This window comes from Rhinolophus sinicus, linkage group LG02, assembly GCF_036562045.2.
Source record: "Rhinolophus sinicus isolate RSC01 linkage group LG02, ASM3656204v1, whole genome shotgun sequence".
NCBI classification, from domain to species: Eukaryota; Metazoa; Chordata; class Mammalia; order Chiroptera; family Rhinolophidae; genus Rhinolophus; species Rhinolophus sinicus.
In genome coordinates this window covers 97,284,648-97,301,598 of record NC_133752.1, presented here as the reverse complement: position 1 = coordinate 97,301,598, position 16,951 = coordinate 97,284,648, and the positions used below count along the sequence as shown (strand labels likewise).

Below are 16,951 nucleotides of genomic sequence, written 5' to 3'. Positions count from 1 at the left end.
GGTTCTGTTTCCTGATTGAATCCTGACTGATAACACCTGTAAGATACCAGGATCTTGGAGAAGTCAAAGTCTATTTAGATCTAATCTGCCCCTATCTCTTTGATTAAAAATCCCAATCCTGTTTAGATGGTTGGCTTTACCAATGTGGGCGTTCCCTTTTTATATTTCACTGACGTAATTATAAAGTTTGATTCATTATTTAACATTACATCATAAGCATTATTCATGTTGTTATATAGTCTTTATAACCCTAATTTTTAAAAGGTTTTATATTAAATTGAGTGGATGCTCCATAATTTAATTATTTCCCATTGTTAGATATGTTTTCTTTCCCAATATTTTCCTATTATGAATAGTGATCTGAAATACTTCTTTGTGCATACAATTTTTTCCATATTTTGGAATATTTTCTTAGGCTACAATTTCATAAGCTGAGGATAAAGTTATATAAAGGTGTGAATCTTTGTATTGCTTTGATTCATACTGCTTAATTGCTTTCGGAAAGGAGTAGGACAATTGCTAATGTTATTAGCAACTGATAATATCCTTAGTAACTTTGAGCAATATCATTTTAAGTAGTCTTTCTTTATTTAACCAAAAAACGAAAATGTACGTGTGCAATGACAAAAAGATTCCATATGGCCCACTTTATACTGGTATCTGTTTTCTGCTTTGTAAGAGCTGAAGAACAAATAGTGATCCCATGTGGACTGCAAATATCCTAAAGACACTTTCTCTCCACCACAGCTGTTATTTCTGACTTGTGAATGGAACCTGCCCCAAATATAAGGATTTGACCCTATATTTTCTAATTAAACTAAGATCTTTATTTGTATCACTTTGTGATTAGAGAGATTAAGAGAATCATCAGTGGAGATAGTGCAGAGGCAATGGAATCACTGTGCAATTAGTGTTCTTAGCTTTTTCATTTTAGGTAATAGCACTTCTGTTTTTCAGAATAGCATCTTTAGGGAAAGCATATTGAATTCAATCTGTTGTGTGAATATTTTCAGTTAGAGAAGGTACAGTATGTATGTATAAATGAATGTACAGACTGCTGATGACTTATTTTGGTTCTATAGCAGCCTTGGAAATAGAACTGAGTTTTATATAGCATCTTCCAGAATCAGGGTAGCCCTAAGCTCTTTATGGAGCAGTGATTTGGGCTGTGTCTAAATAAGGCTCATCCCTGTAGTCAAAGACAAAAATTCAGATCATAAATCACTTCATTTTTCTATACAATGTCACATAAACGATTTGATTTGGGGTTTCCAAATTTGCATGGCTTTTTTGGTTTTATGGATGCATCTTTGGCAAGTCCCAATGTCCTATAAATGTAGTAAAGCTGTCAAGGATGTCCTAGATAACTCCTGGGTAGGGGTGGGAATGTCCCTCTTGGAAATCAGTTGTGGGATCAGCATGTAGTTGGCGACTTCAAGGTGTTGCCCAGGTATACTAGGACAGCTCTGTCCCCAAAGCAGCAGCTCTAGCTTATCCATGGTGAGGAAGTAACTGGAACAGTAATTATTGTGGATGTTTTTTTGGCCTGCCCACTGAAAAGACCCATCAGAGCCCCTTAATTGCCTGGTGGGTAAACAAATATATGGGACTCTTTCCTCCTTATGTTCAGGAATAAATTTAGCAGACATGTTTACCAAGAGTAGCCTTTTATAGCCTGAACCACACATTGTGGTCTGTGTTGTTATAGCAGTAACAATACTTTGCGTTTGTATAGATGTTCAGATTTTCTTAAACCCAAAGTTCAAATATCCCATTTCCAAAAAGCTTTTCTCCCCAGATTGGGGATTCCTGGAGAATGTGAGACTCCCGTGAGGATCCATAGCTGAGGAAGCTTGGAGCCTGGAAGGAGCATCATTCCTCTGACCCTTGTCCATCACTCCTGCCATAACTTGTGCCAACCTGTGATTCATAGGCATTTCTCTGTCACTATGGAGATCCTAAATTATAGGGACACTGTCTTCGATTTTTTGTTTGTTTGTTTGTTTGCATTATTTTAACTACAGTGTTTAGGAAAATGGGGAGGATATTGCTGGTGTTAAATACTTTACTAGTGGTTAAGACCGATTCTGGCAGGAAGGATTTTGATTATTTGAGAACTGACAAAATGTGTGTTTAACCAGCTTCCACAGCACCATTCACCCTTGGGTTCCTTTTCTAAAGGGAGAGAGATCCCTTTCATAGGGAGAAAGCTCCTCTTGCTACATATTTGTTTAAAAATACCCTAAAGACTTTCATTTAAAAAATGATTAGATGCCTGATCATTGCACTGTACACCTGAAGCTGAAGCTGAACAATAATGAATGTCAACTACAAGTTAATGTGTGTGTGTGTGTGTGTGGATGTGTGTGTGTGTGTGTAGTGTATAGAGTTACAAGAAGCGGAGTACAGCATTAGGAATAGAGATAGTGGAAATGTAATAGCTGTGTGCGATGTCAGGGGGTTAGTGGATGGGGGGAGGGGGCTTGACACAGTGTGAGGGATGTAGATAATAAATGTCTAACTATTACATTGTTTTGTACACCTGAAACTAAAAAAACAAACAAAGAATCAATAAGAAACAAACAAACAAAAATGATCAGAAAACAACTCTTCTTGAGTTCTTTGATTTAAAATGAAAGTATATTTTAGGCCCAGTTTCTACCCTCAAGTAATGTTTCCTCTAAACTAGAGTATCACAGAATAAACAGATCATTTTTTCTCTGGGATACTTTTCTCATCCAAATGTTGTCTCGCAAATATAATTTTTATATCCATTTGTGACTTACTCTCACCTTTTTAACCTAGAGACTCCCCAGTGTCTGATCTCCTCTGAGTTATTCATCCAAGTCTTTAGCATATTGAACACATATGGCGTGTGTCACCTTGGCCAGGCAAAACCAAAAGGGAGTACTAAAAAAAGAAACAAACATTACTTTTCGTAACCATTAATAAGTGGTACACATTTGCATTTCAGATATTTTCATGGAGCTTTATTTCAGAATAATTAAATCACAAATCAGAAATAATTTTTAAAAATTATTCAGTCGCATAGCCTCACAGATGCATTAAATCCCCTTGGCTGTGTCTCCACCAAGCTTTATCCAGCCTCCATCTTACCAGTAGTGGGAACTGAGTCTCTCCTGGGGCTGCACCATCTTTGTACAGAACTCATTGTTATAAAGTTAAATTAAGCCTAAATTTCTGGATACTAACTTCATTAACAAGTAACATATGCTTTCATTCAGGTCATCAATTAAACCTTAAAGAGCCAAGAACCAAGCACAACGGTCAACTTCTAGAGAACTCTAGAACCGTTAATCAACACATGCTGTGTCCTAAAATTTGGCCACAGAGCTAGATGGGGAAACCATGGAAGTCTTAGGCAATCAAGGTACCAATAGGTATTCTATTAATATTCCTGGGTTACCTTCCCTAACCTAGGACATTTGGTGACCTCATGTTTTCCTCTGACATCATGTGTGGTGTAACTGCACATGAACTTCATTTCTTTAGCATGCATTCTGCTTTGATCCAGGCTAGCTTTGTTCAGCCTGATAGAACTATGACTCACTTGTATTCTCTCCCCCGAACCCTCCTACCTGTACATATACTGTATGTCCCCTCCTTTTAATCATCAAGCCTTGGTCAGTGTCAAACTCACTTAAGAATAAAAACTTTAGGTCTATCAACTATGACCAAACAAACCTCAAAATAGAATTAGTTTTAGTCAAACATACATCATGGCCTCAGTTATGTTTCAGCACCAGACTCATGAAAGCAGAACGGCCCCACGGACCACATCCCCTGGGAACCAGACCAAACAACACCATGACTGACGCCAGGACCTGCAACCATGATCGACTGCTCCTGCCTCAGCCTTGACTAATCGGTAGAGCCCACGACCCCAACTCCTGTATTAACCATGATTCATGGTTTTCTCCTTACACAAGCTAGCTACTAGAGGCCATCAGGGAGCCAGCTTTGTTTGTTTTTTTTCTTTTTAATTAAATTTAGTGGAGTGACAAGGGTTAGTAAAATTACATAGGTTTCAAATGTACAATTCTGTAATACATCATCTATATATCACATTGTGTGCTCACCACCCAGAGTTAGTTCTTCCATTACCATATATTTGACCCCCTTGACCCTTAACTACCACCCCCCACCGCCCTTATCCTCTGGTAACCACTGGAATGTTGTCTGTGTCTATGAGTTTTTGTTTCTTTATTTGTTTGTCTTGTTCATTTGCTGCTTTTGGTTTTATATCCCACATATGAGTGAAATCATATGGTTCTCAACTTTTTCTGTCTGAGCTTAGCACATCAAAACCTCAATGAGATATCACCTCACACCAGTCAGAATGGCTATCATCAACAAGATAAATACTGACAAGTGTTGGAGAGACTGTGGAGAAAAAGGAACCCTCATACACTGTTGGTGGGAATGCAAATTGGTATAGCCGCCATGAAAAGCAGTGTGGAGTTTCCTCAAAAAATTAAGAATAGAATTACCATATGACCCAACAATCCCTCTCCTGGGTATCTACCCAAAAAATCTGAAAACACTTATCCATAAAGACACGTGTGCTCCAATGTTCATTGCAGCCTCCTTTATGGTGGCCAAGACATGGAGACAACCAAAGTGTCCTTCCATAGATGACTGGATAAAGAAGATGTCGTATATACACAAGGGAGCCAGGTGTTTGAGCACAGGCTCACCTGTATCTCCAGGCTTGGTGCCAACTCCTTAAATAAACCTTTAGTTTCTTTGCTGCAAACTCCTGCTTGTGTCTTTTTTTGGCGTATATGTGCACAGGCAAACGGACCCTTTGAGTCCTCGGTAATAATGCACAATGTTATTAAGTAGACTCAGCCCAAGCTAGGGATTTTACAAAGCTTATTATAGATTAAAACTCTTTCTCCCATGGCAAAAATTTCAAAGCTCCCCAAATTTTCAAAATCCCAGAGTTTATCTACCTGTCCCCTCCATAATAATACATATCACGACAATTGACAGGAGAGCTTGATAATTTGATTTCATCACAAATGGAGAGATGTTCGTGACTGCGTGGATCAGCTGGTAATGATATCTTCCTTCCATCCTGAGGCTCTTGGCATTTGGGGATGCGTAGGACTTGCTCAATAGCATTAGGAAAATCACCAGGTGAATCTAAAGCTTCCCATTGTTCTCCTCCACTAAAGACATGTTTGTGTGTCTCCTCTCCAATATTTAGTATTCACAAACAAAACAAATCCTACAATCATGTAAATCCCATATCTCCAATTTGGAAAAGGTAAAGGACCTCAGCTGTAGAAAGGTTATAAAGGAAGGAATGTGGATTCTCACTGGTTGGTTCCAGCCTTAGGTGGGGACTGAACAAAGCATATGCCAGGGAAACAAGGAGAGGAAAATATAGACAAGATAGGTTGGTTATGACCTTAAACTGGGTCACCTCAATATAGCTCACCTCAATTTTGTTGGAGCATCCCTCTATTTTTGCATACAACAATAATGGCTACATTTGTTTATAACCGTATGAAAAAGGAAATGAGGTTAGCCTGGTGTGACTTACTTGTTCTAACTGAACCCATGCTGGCTGCTAATGATTGCTTTCTTTTTCAAATGCTCCCAAGCCATCTGTTTAATAATGTAATCTAGAATTGTGCCTGAGAAGAATCTCAATGCTAGTAAAGTGGAACGATCCCTAGGCAAAGATCATGAGACCCGGGTTCTAGCCTGTGCTCTGCTACTAACTAGCTGAGAGCTGCTAGGCCAGCAGGACCTTTCTCTGTCTCATCCTGTTTCATCTTTAAAATGAGGGGTCAGAATAGATGATCTCCAGGGCTCCTTTCAGCTGTGAAACCATGATTCCTCTATGACATTCACCTGTAGTTCTTGGAATCTACTTTTTCCACTGTTGAAAATCAAGGCCTTAATCATTTATAGTCTGAGTGTTTCTGCTGTGTGTTCTAGATCCTTCCCTGCCACTAACTTGTTAATAGACTGGAACAAGTTGTTAAAATTCTGTGGGTTTGTTACCTCACCATGAAGGAATTGAAATCAGATGATATCTAAATTTCTGAGTGTGAGTCCATAATGCCTAGACAATATTGCTTTTGTGGTCATGTTCTGTGTATTCTTGGAGTAACCAAGTATTGTATGTTTGATCCTAGAAAATGGAGACAGACTCATCAGAGTGGGCAGAAAGCTTAGACATTATCAAACAATTTATTGAGTAATATTAAAGTGGTCAGTTGTTCTTTTTCCTTGCCTTGGATTTAAGTAATCTTTAATTTTACTTCACACTGAACTGTTTAAGGTTCCTCCCTTTCTCTTCCCATTGAAAGGTCTGCTGCTTGGCCCGTTTGCAATGACTAAGGGCCATATGCTCATCTCCGAGAATGCCACAAAACCTCTAAGGTTATGGGAAGAGGAATCTCTAAAGCTGCTTCTGTTTCTTTATTTCACAGGTAATGAATGCTTTGGGTTATAGAGCTGTTTTATTCTGGCCTGATGGTGTTGCATGACTCAGAGTAGATGATTCCCACAGGAAGGTCTGATTTTTATCCTTTGACTGAAAACTAAAAATAGAGCTTTCAACTCATCCTGGACTCTCAGCTGTCATATGGCATAGAAACCTGGACACTTGGCACAGTTGCTTGTAGCTTTAAAAGAGTCACTGCGGTTTTTCTTTCCTTTTCTTTTGGTTAAAATATAGAACAAACAAACATAAGTATATGAACCTGGAATGTCATTTCCTATTGTCTTTATTCTGGGTAAATTATGCAGCTGAAGACAATTTTCCTTTCAAATTTATTTATATGCAATTCTTTTCCAAAGTGACTATGAGTAGGTATGGCCAGGAAAAGAGAGATTCTGATTAATCATGGAGTCTTGTGAAGTAAACCTTCCTAATAATAATAAATACTGATGGAAATTTACTGTTTACATAGTCTCATTTAGGGTGGAATCTGTCTCATCTGGTGTCTTCTTACTTCGGGAACAAGCGGATTGAGGCCTAGTGAGTGCTTTGCCTCAAGTCACAGAACTAGTGAGTAGATGAGCTAGAAGCAGAATAGTACTTATTACCCACTGCAAGTTGTTCCACTACTACCCTATGCTCATTCCTCCACACAAGGAAGTACAACAAAATATTAGGCAAAGTCAGTGCTCTCTTCTTCATGAGTCCTCTCCAGGGCATGTGGGCGCACACAGGCCATCCCCACATCTGAACATCTTCTGTGGTTAATGTTTGTGCCACACCATGGAGGCCCTTTCCTTAGCGCTTTGTAGCCCTCTCCTAATTCTATGTCCTGGCTAGACTATTTCTTCTACAAGAACCTCCCTCATCACTGAGCAAAGAGCTGGGTCCACAGAAGGTTAACTAGTTTAGTTCAGGAAAAATAGGCTTACAGGCCAAAAAAGAAGGCTATCCCAAACCTGAAGTTAACACATGGGACCCCACTGGGGCTTAGTCTATTGTAGTAAGTCTTGTTCTAGTCATGAGGGTGGGTTGCTGTATGCAATTCCAATTACTCATAGACTTACCATATTTCTGCTGTAGAAAGGCAAAAAATAGTTATTATACTTAAATTAAGTCCTTTGAGATCCCGGTTGATAAAATTATTTTCTTAAACATTTCATTCCAGTGTATCTCAACAAATCCATTATATGATTGTATGGTTAAGAAGTTAAATCAAATTGCAGTAGCAACCAGGTTGACTATTTTGACTGAATTCATTGGTGAATTCACCATAACAGTTAATTAAATTTTCAAATATTCAAATTGGGTTGACGTGCTCCTGTAGCTCATGTTTACTCCAAATTCAAATCTTCCTTTGTTTAGTGCTAGCTTATCTTATGTCTCCACCCAGCATCATCCAGCCTCTGTCTTACCACCTCCAGTAGTGGGAAATGACTCTCTCCTGGGGCTTTGCACAGAATTCACCATCGTTGCACAGAATTCATTGTAAGAAATTTAAGTCTAAAAGTTTGGCTTTGGACTCTGCTCCCTGGCACTGACACAGAGACGTCATGCTGCATTGTGCCTTAAAATTCCTCCAGGTTCCGTGAATTGAGTTAAGCAGGTCCCCTAGTTACCTGCAATACTGCAACATCCACTTTCCCCATCCCTCACCTCTACTTGTCAAGGAAGAGTGATGGGTCATGTTCAAAAAGTCCAAATAATATGATCTGTCTCCAAGGCTGTGTGACACACAGCAGCAGAAAGTGTTGACTGACTCATCACTATTGTTCGAAGTGAACATATCGAAATGGCTCTTGGAAACATTCTGTTGCTACTTTGACAAATACAGGCTAGGCAGCTAAAGAACTCCTAGATGTGTGTGAGATAATGTTATGGTAATCACCACCACTGCTATCACCATTTTTTGAAGGCTTTCTATGTGCCAAGAACATATTAAGTTATTAACATATATTACTTCATTTAATTATTATAGCAAGCCAATAATGTAAGAGCTATGAGTATCCTCATTTGTATCAATGAGGGCTTTCTAGAGAAACAGAACCAGTGTGTATATATATATACACAGAGGGTGCCAAAAAATGGGTTCATATTTTAAGAAAGGAAAACTGTATTAAAATTGTAATATTCAATATATACTGATAACAGAAGATGAATACAAGTCATGTTGATTTCTGCAATTACAAGAGGTGCTCAAAGTGGTTACCATCAGCATTCAGACACTTCTGACTATGGCAAACTACTGCTGGAGCAACGTTGACCAAAGTGTCCAATTATATACATTTTTGGCACCCCTGGTATGTGTGTGTGTCTGTGTGTGTGATGTATGTATATGTATACATACATATATATATATATACACACACACATATATGGATCTATCTATCTATCTATCTATCTATCTATCTATCTATCTATCTATCATCTATCTATAGAGAGAAACAGAGAGAGACAGAGAGAGAGAGAGAGAGAGAGAGAGAGAAAGTCTATTTTAAGGTATTGGCTCATGCGATTGTGGAGGTTGGCAAGTTTGAAATCTAGGGTAGGCCAGCGTACTAAAAACTAATACAGGAGTTGATGTTGTAGAGCTGAGTCTGAAATATATAGGGCAGACTGCCAGTCTGGAAACTAAACGGCCATAGTTAAATGTTCAGTTTTAAGATAAGGCCCTAATACATGCGGTAGTAAGCCAAAAGCTGTTTCTCAAAATGAGGGTAGTTATCTGCAGAGGATGGCAGCATTTTGCTCCCAGATCCTAAGGGTCTGAGCTGTGATTCACTTATTGAGCCTGCCAAATGCTCCAATCAGCATCTATCTGCCTCTGGCAATTCAAGCACCACTGGATCTGCTGGACCTATTGGCCAAAGTGGCACAGCAGCTTGCAAGCAGCATAGGCCTGTTCCAGAACCTTCTCTTGTGCAAGGCCCCACTCAGAACTAGCAGCTTTTCAGTGTGAAATAAAAACTGCAAAATGGAGATGTTATTGTCAAGAGAGCAAGCTAAACTTGAGCCGGGATGCCTCTGGGAAGCTGAGTTAACTCACTTTCTCCATGTGGAACTCAACCTCTGAACTGGGATAAACTGCAATGGCTACATCCTGATACAGTTCCTGGAACTGGCTCTGCATTACTGAACTCTTTGATTAAAAAAATAAAATTTTCACCTACAACAGACATAAGCAATTAATCACGTATAGCGTAGTGTAAATCTGCTTGCCAGCACCAAATCACAGCTCTTTCAAAGCAACTTACGTAATTCTTTTGAAAGCCCCCTCTGCCCTTTTTTCCTGTCTTTATAAACTCTCTTTCTTTCCCCCTTGAAACACTGTTGGGTTTCTACCCAAATCAGTGTGTCCTCCATTGCAATTTCTAAGACCCCCAAACAAAATTGTCGTTTGCCTTATAGCTCTTGGTCAAAATTGATCGACACTGTCACTCAGTAAATGGGCTGGAGTAGCACACCCAAATGAAGCATATGTTGTCCCCCAAATCCAGAAACCCATTAGACATTGTGCTTCTTTTTTGGTTATAGTAAGGACCAAATGTAACAACTTATCCTTCACCTTAAAAGGATATCTTGAAATGCACACCTCTGGACCCCCAGAACTTTCACTGAGGTGGAAAGCCTTTGAAGTCTTCTCAGATCTTTTCCCCACCCTATGACATGCAAATGTCTTGCCAATAAGTCTACAGCAGTTGCTACTTCTTCCTCAGTAACTCCAATCTGCATAATATCATCAATGTAAAGGATCAGTGTGATGTCTTAGAGAAAAGGGAGGCAATCAAGGTCTTTGAAGACTAAATTATGACACGGGGCTGGATAACTGATATACCCCTGAAGTAGGACAATGTAGGTGTATTTTTGGCCTTGCCAGCTAAAAGCAAACAGCTTCCATTGGTCTTTACTAATCAACGTGGAGAAAAAGCTTTCTCTAGGTCAATAGCTAAAGATCAGGTACAAAGAGACGTGTTAATTTGCTCAAGCAAGGAAACATTTGGAATAGCAGCTGCAAATGGAATCACCACCTGGTTAAGTTTATGCTGATCCATTGTCATTCTCCAGATACTGTTTTCATCATGGACTGGAGTTGAATGAGGATGTTATGGAAATTATCACCCTGCATCCTTCGTGTCCTTAATGAGGCTGTTAATCTCTGCAATACCTTCAGGAAGGCAGTGTTGATTTTGGTTTACTACATTGCTACGTAGAGGCAGTTCTAGGCAGTTCCACTTGGCCTGTCCTACTGAGTCCACAGTAGAGATTCTGTTGGTTGCCGAATATTTCTATTCTAGTGATGCATTTTGGAGAAATAACCACAGGATGGGCTCGGGGACCCACTGAAAGGCAAACCTGAGCTAAGCCTCCACTGATCACCTGACCTCTATAAGCCCCTCATCTGTTGGAATGCAGTGCCATTTTGGGTCTTCTGGAATTAGTGTCAGTTCAGAACTAGTGTCCTGTCATCCCTGAAAAGTCTGATTATTTTTTTTCTCCCTAATGCACAGCCACCCTTGTAAAAGGCTGTAGGTCTTTTGGGGGAAGGCCAGGAGAAAGGTTAAGGGTATAAATTTTTGGCAGTGTTGGGGGATTCTCATCCAGAGGACCTGGTCTCCTCTTCATTTGAGGTCTGTAAACTGGCTCAAGAAAAGGATCAAGCTAATAGAGAATAAATAAAAATGCTTTCCCCGTGGCAGGACATGCTTAATATATAATTTTCTAAAAAAAAAAAAAAAATCTAGAAAAGGATTGAAGGTAATGGAGATTATATAGAAGCTATGAGTGTCGTAAATCTAGGAACAAATAATTGAAATAAAGGTCCCTCTGGGAAGAACAGGTGCACATTATCGTATGCAATAGGTGTGTTTCTGGAAAATCTGGTATTAACTGTATTTAAAAAAATCTTTTAAAAGGGAATTAGGGGACCTGTTTTCAAGAATCACTGTTTGCAGTCTCTTGCAAAGTGAGTAAGCAATTCCTGAATTATATTACACAAAGCTCGATTGTCATGTACATGTATCGGGTTTGCTTAAAGTGAGATCTCTCTGTGGTATTATAACGTGTCCTACCTGATCCCAAAGACAAACTCTTTCCTTTAACCTTTGTGCTACCAGCAGCCTTCATGACTTCTTTTTAATTTGCCTGCTGTAAAATTCTCTCCTTTTCAAGTTATGATTTGGTTGGTATTCATGTAAAATGTCATACTGGTATTAATATTTCAGATGGGAGAAGGTAGCATTTTTTCCCCCCAGTGGTCTCTTATATACAGGCTAATTCTTGCAGTGAGTGGAAACTTGGGGTTGGAGGCAAAGGAGTGAAGTGAAACATACCTAAAAAACCACAGAGTAAGCATTTAATTGTCACCTACTTATTATTATTTTTAGCAGCATGAGCCCTCTGGACAGCATTCTTATTTGATTTGAAGTTTAATTTTAACTGCCACCACACTCTAGGTGACTTAATATTATCTCAGTAACTACTTTTTCCCCCCCTTCTTTTCCTCTCATTCTCTCTCTTTTCTCTGGGAGAAATAGTGAAAAACCCTGTGGGCAAGTCAATGTACTGAAGTGCACAAGGTGAAACTAGTAACAGGTAAGCAAACTCCAAGAAAGTGACAGTCGTCTGTAATTGCCCTCACTCAAGTTTGCTGATCCTTCTACGTCAACGCTCAGTTCTGTGACACAAGTCCTTTTCCCCGGTCAGGCATGCATACGGTGTCATTTGGAGTCAGCCAAGTTCCATACATGCCTGAGGTTTTTGAGGTGGTAGAAGGGAGGGTAGGGAGCTAAAGTTTCTTAAAGGGCAGCTACGTGTCAGATTCGTCATCCTCATTGGTCTACCGAGCCTTCCATTGGTGCCACAATATAAACAAAGCTTGTTAAGCAAAGCAATATATATAAATGCATTTTTTTTTTCTTTTTGGTATCAACTGGTTTGTTACTCACTTAATAGTAGCATTTGAACCCAAGTAGAGTTAGGGTTGGGGTTAGGATTCAATTTAAGTTCGGGTCCCTGGGGTCAGGATGATACCATTTTCCAAAAAGATAATTGAATTTCAGAGAGATTAAAGAATGCTTCTTGTGTCACCCAGTATATTTTTTTTTCTATAGCTACTGTGACAAATGATCAAAAATTTGGTAGTTTAAAACAATTTTAAGTGACTTAAAACAAATGTACACAAATTTAGTGGCTTAAACCAACTTTATTCTCTTACAGCTCTGTGGGTTAGAAGTCCAAGTGGGTCTCACTAGTCCAAGATCCAGGTGTTCGCAGGGCTGAGTTCCTCTCTGCAGGCTGTAAGGTTAAATTTTTTTCCTTGCCCTTTCTGGCTTCTAGAGGCTGCCTGCATTCTTGGATTCAGGTCCATGTTCAGTCAGCAACAGCTGGAGTCCTCACTGCATCGCTCTGATCTCTTCGGCTTCCCTCCTCCACTTTGAAGTGGATTTGTGATTGTATCGGGCCCACCCAGATAATCCAGGATAATCTATTTTAAGATCAGCTGATTAGAAACCTTAATTTAAGCTACAATCTTAATTCTCCTTTGCCTTGTAACCTGACATATTCACAGATTTTGAGGATTAGGATGTAGACGTCCTTGGGTGGTCATGATGTCTACCCCACACAATTATTTTATGAAAGGATTATGAGCATAGGGGTTTCTGATTTCACCTTTTCAGGTAAAATAAATGAAAGCTCAGGGAACTGATAAAACATGATGGGACAGGGGATTCCTGGACTAAGATTTCCATTCTCCAGAGGAGACCATTGAAGCTTGGAGAGATCAGGACACTTTCTTTATATCATTCGGTTGTGTGTGATTGTGTGTGTGGGGGGCAATTTTGGGTGTTATTTCTATTCTCTGGAAGAGTGAGATGAGGAACAGAAACAGAACTTAACTGAAGAAGGAGTCTGACTCATTTAACTTATCCCGGTTTCAGGTTTCTTGTCTTGGAAGTGAAGGACATAAATTTACTTAGCCAAAGAGTTATTATGAATTTAAATGGATAATAAATGAGTTAATATACGTAAAGTGCTTGACACAGTTTCTGAAACATTGGTTAGTACCATATAAATGTTTTTCCAGTTGCATTAAAGTGATGAGGTTAATGAAAAAGTAACACAAAATGCGACCTAGCAATTTTGTAGAGTTGTGAGTTTTTCTCAGGTCTAGACTCTAACATCAAAGTCCACATACTCTTTAGATTCCTAAGAGCTGTTAAGAAGATGGAGAGGGAAAAGGACCTTTAGAAGCATTTAAAATCTGACCCTGATTAAATCTTTTGACACCTGTCCCTTGGTCCAAACGTTTATGACACATTTCTTTGTATTTTCTTAATGAAAATACCTACAATCTCAATGGAAATGAAATAAAATGGCTAAATACCCAGCCTTAGGAAAAGAAAAAAGAAAGTCTTGAAAACAAGAATTATTTTGTACATAAATTATGATTGGTGAAATACAGTGGAATTCATGAAGCATTGTTGGAAATCAACAAAAGTATGTGTGTGCGTGTGTGTGTGTGAGCTCAGAGACTGAACTATGACAAGGCAATATAAGAATTCACTTTTGGGAATGATTATGCTAAGATGTAAAGAGAAATTACAAATATTTAAAAGAAGAAAGCCATGCAACAGGACAGCTTTGAGGAGATAGTAATACCATCTCTGGGAAAAATATTTATGGAAAAAATTGAAAAAGCCTGAATGTGTCATAAAGAGTCATCCCCCAAAAGAAACAGTACAGGGATTCTGTATCACAAAAAGGAGAGGAGGGTAGAGGACTTAGGAGAACATGATAATGGGAAGAGTCTGACGTAAGGCGAGCCACGTGGGTCCTCCAGAGAATTTTCAAGCATTCCAGCTCAAGAACTTTCCCCTTCAGTGTTACCCAAACAGTACTGCTCATTTCTAATTCTGAATACTGAACTCAAAACTTATTGAGTTCTTTTTAACTTTCATTTCTGTAGTATGCTTTCAATATTTATGTAACTTTTTTTTTTTTCAAATTAATGTATTTTTCTCTTTTGTACTTCTTTGAAAGCGACCATCTCCCTAGCAAGTCTGATACAGCCATCTGCCTAAAACAAGGGTCTGGAGAAGGACTGTGCAGCAAGAATCTAAAAAGGAAGAGTTAATACGTGGTTCTGGAAGCCCCTTAAGCAAACCAATTGTTCTTAAATGAAAATTTAAAAAATTAAGTTGACGTTAGGAATAATAACTGGATTATTCCATCTAACGATGGTAGATTTCTAGAAAACTGCTTTAATTACTCCTTTAGAACCATTGCCATGGGATTTGATTCACAAAAAATTAAAACACCTTACGTACATCTTTTTATGAAGTATATATCTGTTAGATTTGTTTCACGTTTGCTGGATTTTGAACACCTAAAAGGGGAAGAGAATAAATTTTCTTACAGTGAGCATGACACATTTTATAGTGGTTTTACAATGTGAATTTAGTGATAGAGGCCCATTTTATTCACCATAAATATTAAGGGTATACAGGTTGGACAATTAAGTTCTCGAACTTTCCACCAAGCGCTTACACGATGGAAAGTTCACGAACTTAATTGGCTGAACTTTCGTATGTTTTAAAAACGAGTGAAGCAATTGTGTTGAGTATTGGAAAATCTGCATAATTATTGTGCTACAGCATCATGCTTTTCACAGTTTGTTCAAGGTTCTGACTTTTCCCTACTCTTCAGGACCTCAGACAGCCCCATTTGTTGAAGATACCTGATGCTACATCAGTGGGTATGTATTTTGCCAACTCCTCCATTACTGTTAAGCTCAGTGTTATTTGCTCAATCCACAGTTTCAGCCCCTTATTGTTTTGATTTCTTCCTTGTTGCCCCTTATTCCCCCCCCCCCCGGCCTTTTTTTTTTTTTGCTTCTTTTCTGATACTTCTCAGTTTGATGCTACTGACACTAGGCTTTCACAAGCTCCTCTAGTTACATCAGGCCTATTCTTTCACACTGGGCCTTCTGTACTTTTAGTTTTCCCAGCATTTCTTGCCAATTTTGGCTACAGTCATTGTCAAGCACTAATTTACTTCCAGATTTGGGGCTGTTCCTGAATTCTAAGACTGTTAGACCTCCCAAACATGGAACATGTAGGTATTAAAAGGTAAAGAAAACAAAAAACAAACAAAAAACACACAAAAAAGCAAAAAATTAAGATGATTAAACCAAAACATCTGTCAGATGAAGCTTAAAAGGATTTTAAAAATCCAGAAAGTGAGGCTGCTAAATAGCAATAGATACTAAAGACTTTACTTCTATTTATGTTTGGGATACAAATGAAGCAACTAGATAATCAGAATTGTGATTTTTAAATGTATCTAGAAACAAGCATATATATTACTCTCTCAATACACCAAGAAAAGGGGAATAGATAAGGCCTTAGAATAGGATGTGTCTTAAGGAGGACACATGTTTGAATAAAATGCCTGTGAGAATTCTTGTTACAATAAGCTCTTTGAGCCGAGGAGAGAAGTGCTATGTAAATGCTAGGTTATTTTTATATCCTTGATAACTGAAGATGCTCCCAAAATGTCAAGCATTAGCCAAAGAAAACAGAATCTTGAGAATCCAGATATTTTCAGGTTTCCATGGACCAGACCCATTCCTTTGGAGGAAGCATACTATCTTTAAGAGAAGGAAAAATATTTTTCATGTCTGCGTTATTTGGCAAATTTCGGTGCCTTTGATAATTTTCCAAGTTACAAACAAGTTGTATGGGTATGTATATATCCATGTAATCTTTATATTTTTGTTCACATATGGAACAAACTTATGTGCATGCACATTATGACTGTTTCTATTTAACATGAAATACATGGATAAGAAATTCTAAAGTCAGTTAAATATTCCAATAGTTTGTTCCAACTACTCATTTCTCAGAAGCATCTGAAAGACTAACATCAGAGACTAGATCTATTTTTATGTAGATGTTTTATATAGATCTTTCCATGCTTTATTTTCCAGAAAGAGTTCAAATAATTAAACACAAGTTCCCAAGCCAAAGTAAATATTTCTTATCTTTTATGACATATGGAAAAATGTTTTATAGCTCTAACAAACTGGGCCGTATCCCAAACGTTAGGCTTCTCCCTTCTAATGGTGACAAATCAATACTTACCATATAATGCTGGGGAGTCAGAGTTAATGTGGTTCAGTCACGATCTGTGGATTTTCCGGGGACTGCCAGGATGTGGAGGGAAGACCAGATAGTCTTCAACATTTTAGAAACTATGGCAAGTTTCCCGGGATGTCTCTTTCCCTTCAAGTATATTTTAGACAATGATTAGTAATAAAAAATTTCAATTTGACAAATATTGATTGAACTCAGAGCAAAGCATATCCATTGAAATTGGGTACTTTTATGAATTTAAAAAACGCTTGCCCTCAAGGAGCTCTTACTTTAGCAGATAGTTCAAAGGGTATGGAACAAAACTGCTTGTCAAAGC

The 16,951-nt window shown here is 38.5% G+C and overlaps 1 long non-coding RNA gene across 1 annotated transcript; it reads right to left on the bottom strand.

Annotated features, from left to right (window-relative positions):
• Positions 1–2,804: 2,804 nt before the first annotated feature.
• Positions 2,805–16,728, bottom strand: LOC141570033 (uncharacterized). Its single transcript, XR_012493775.1, has 3 exons — positions 16,624–16,728; positions 14,809–14,867; positions 2,805–2,910 (listed from the first exon to the last, which is right to left on the bottom strand). It is a non-coding gene; the product is annotated as an uncharacterized LOC141570033 (long non-coding RNA).
• Positions 16,729–16,951: the final 223 nt, after the last annotated feature.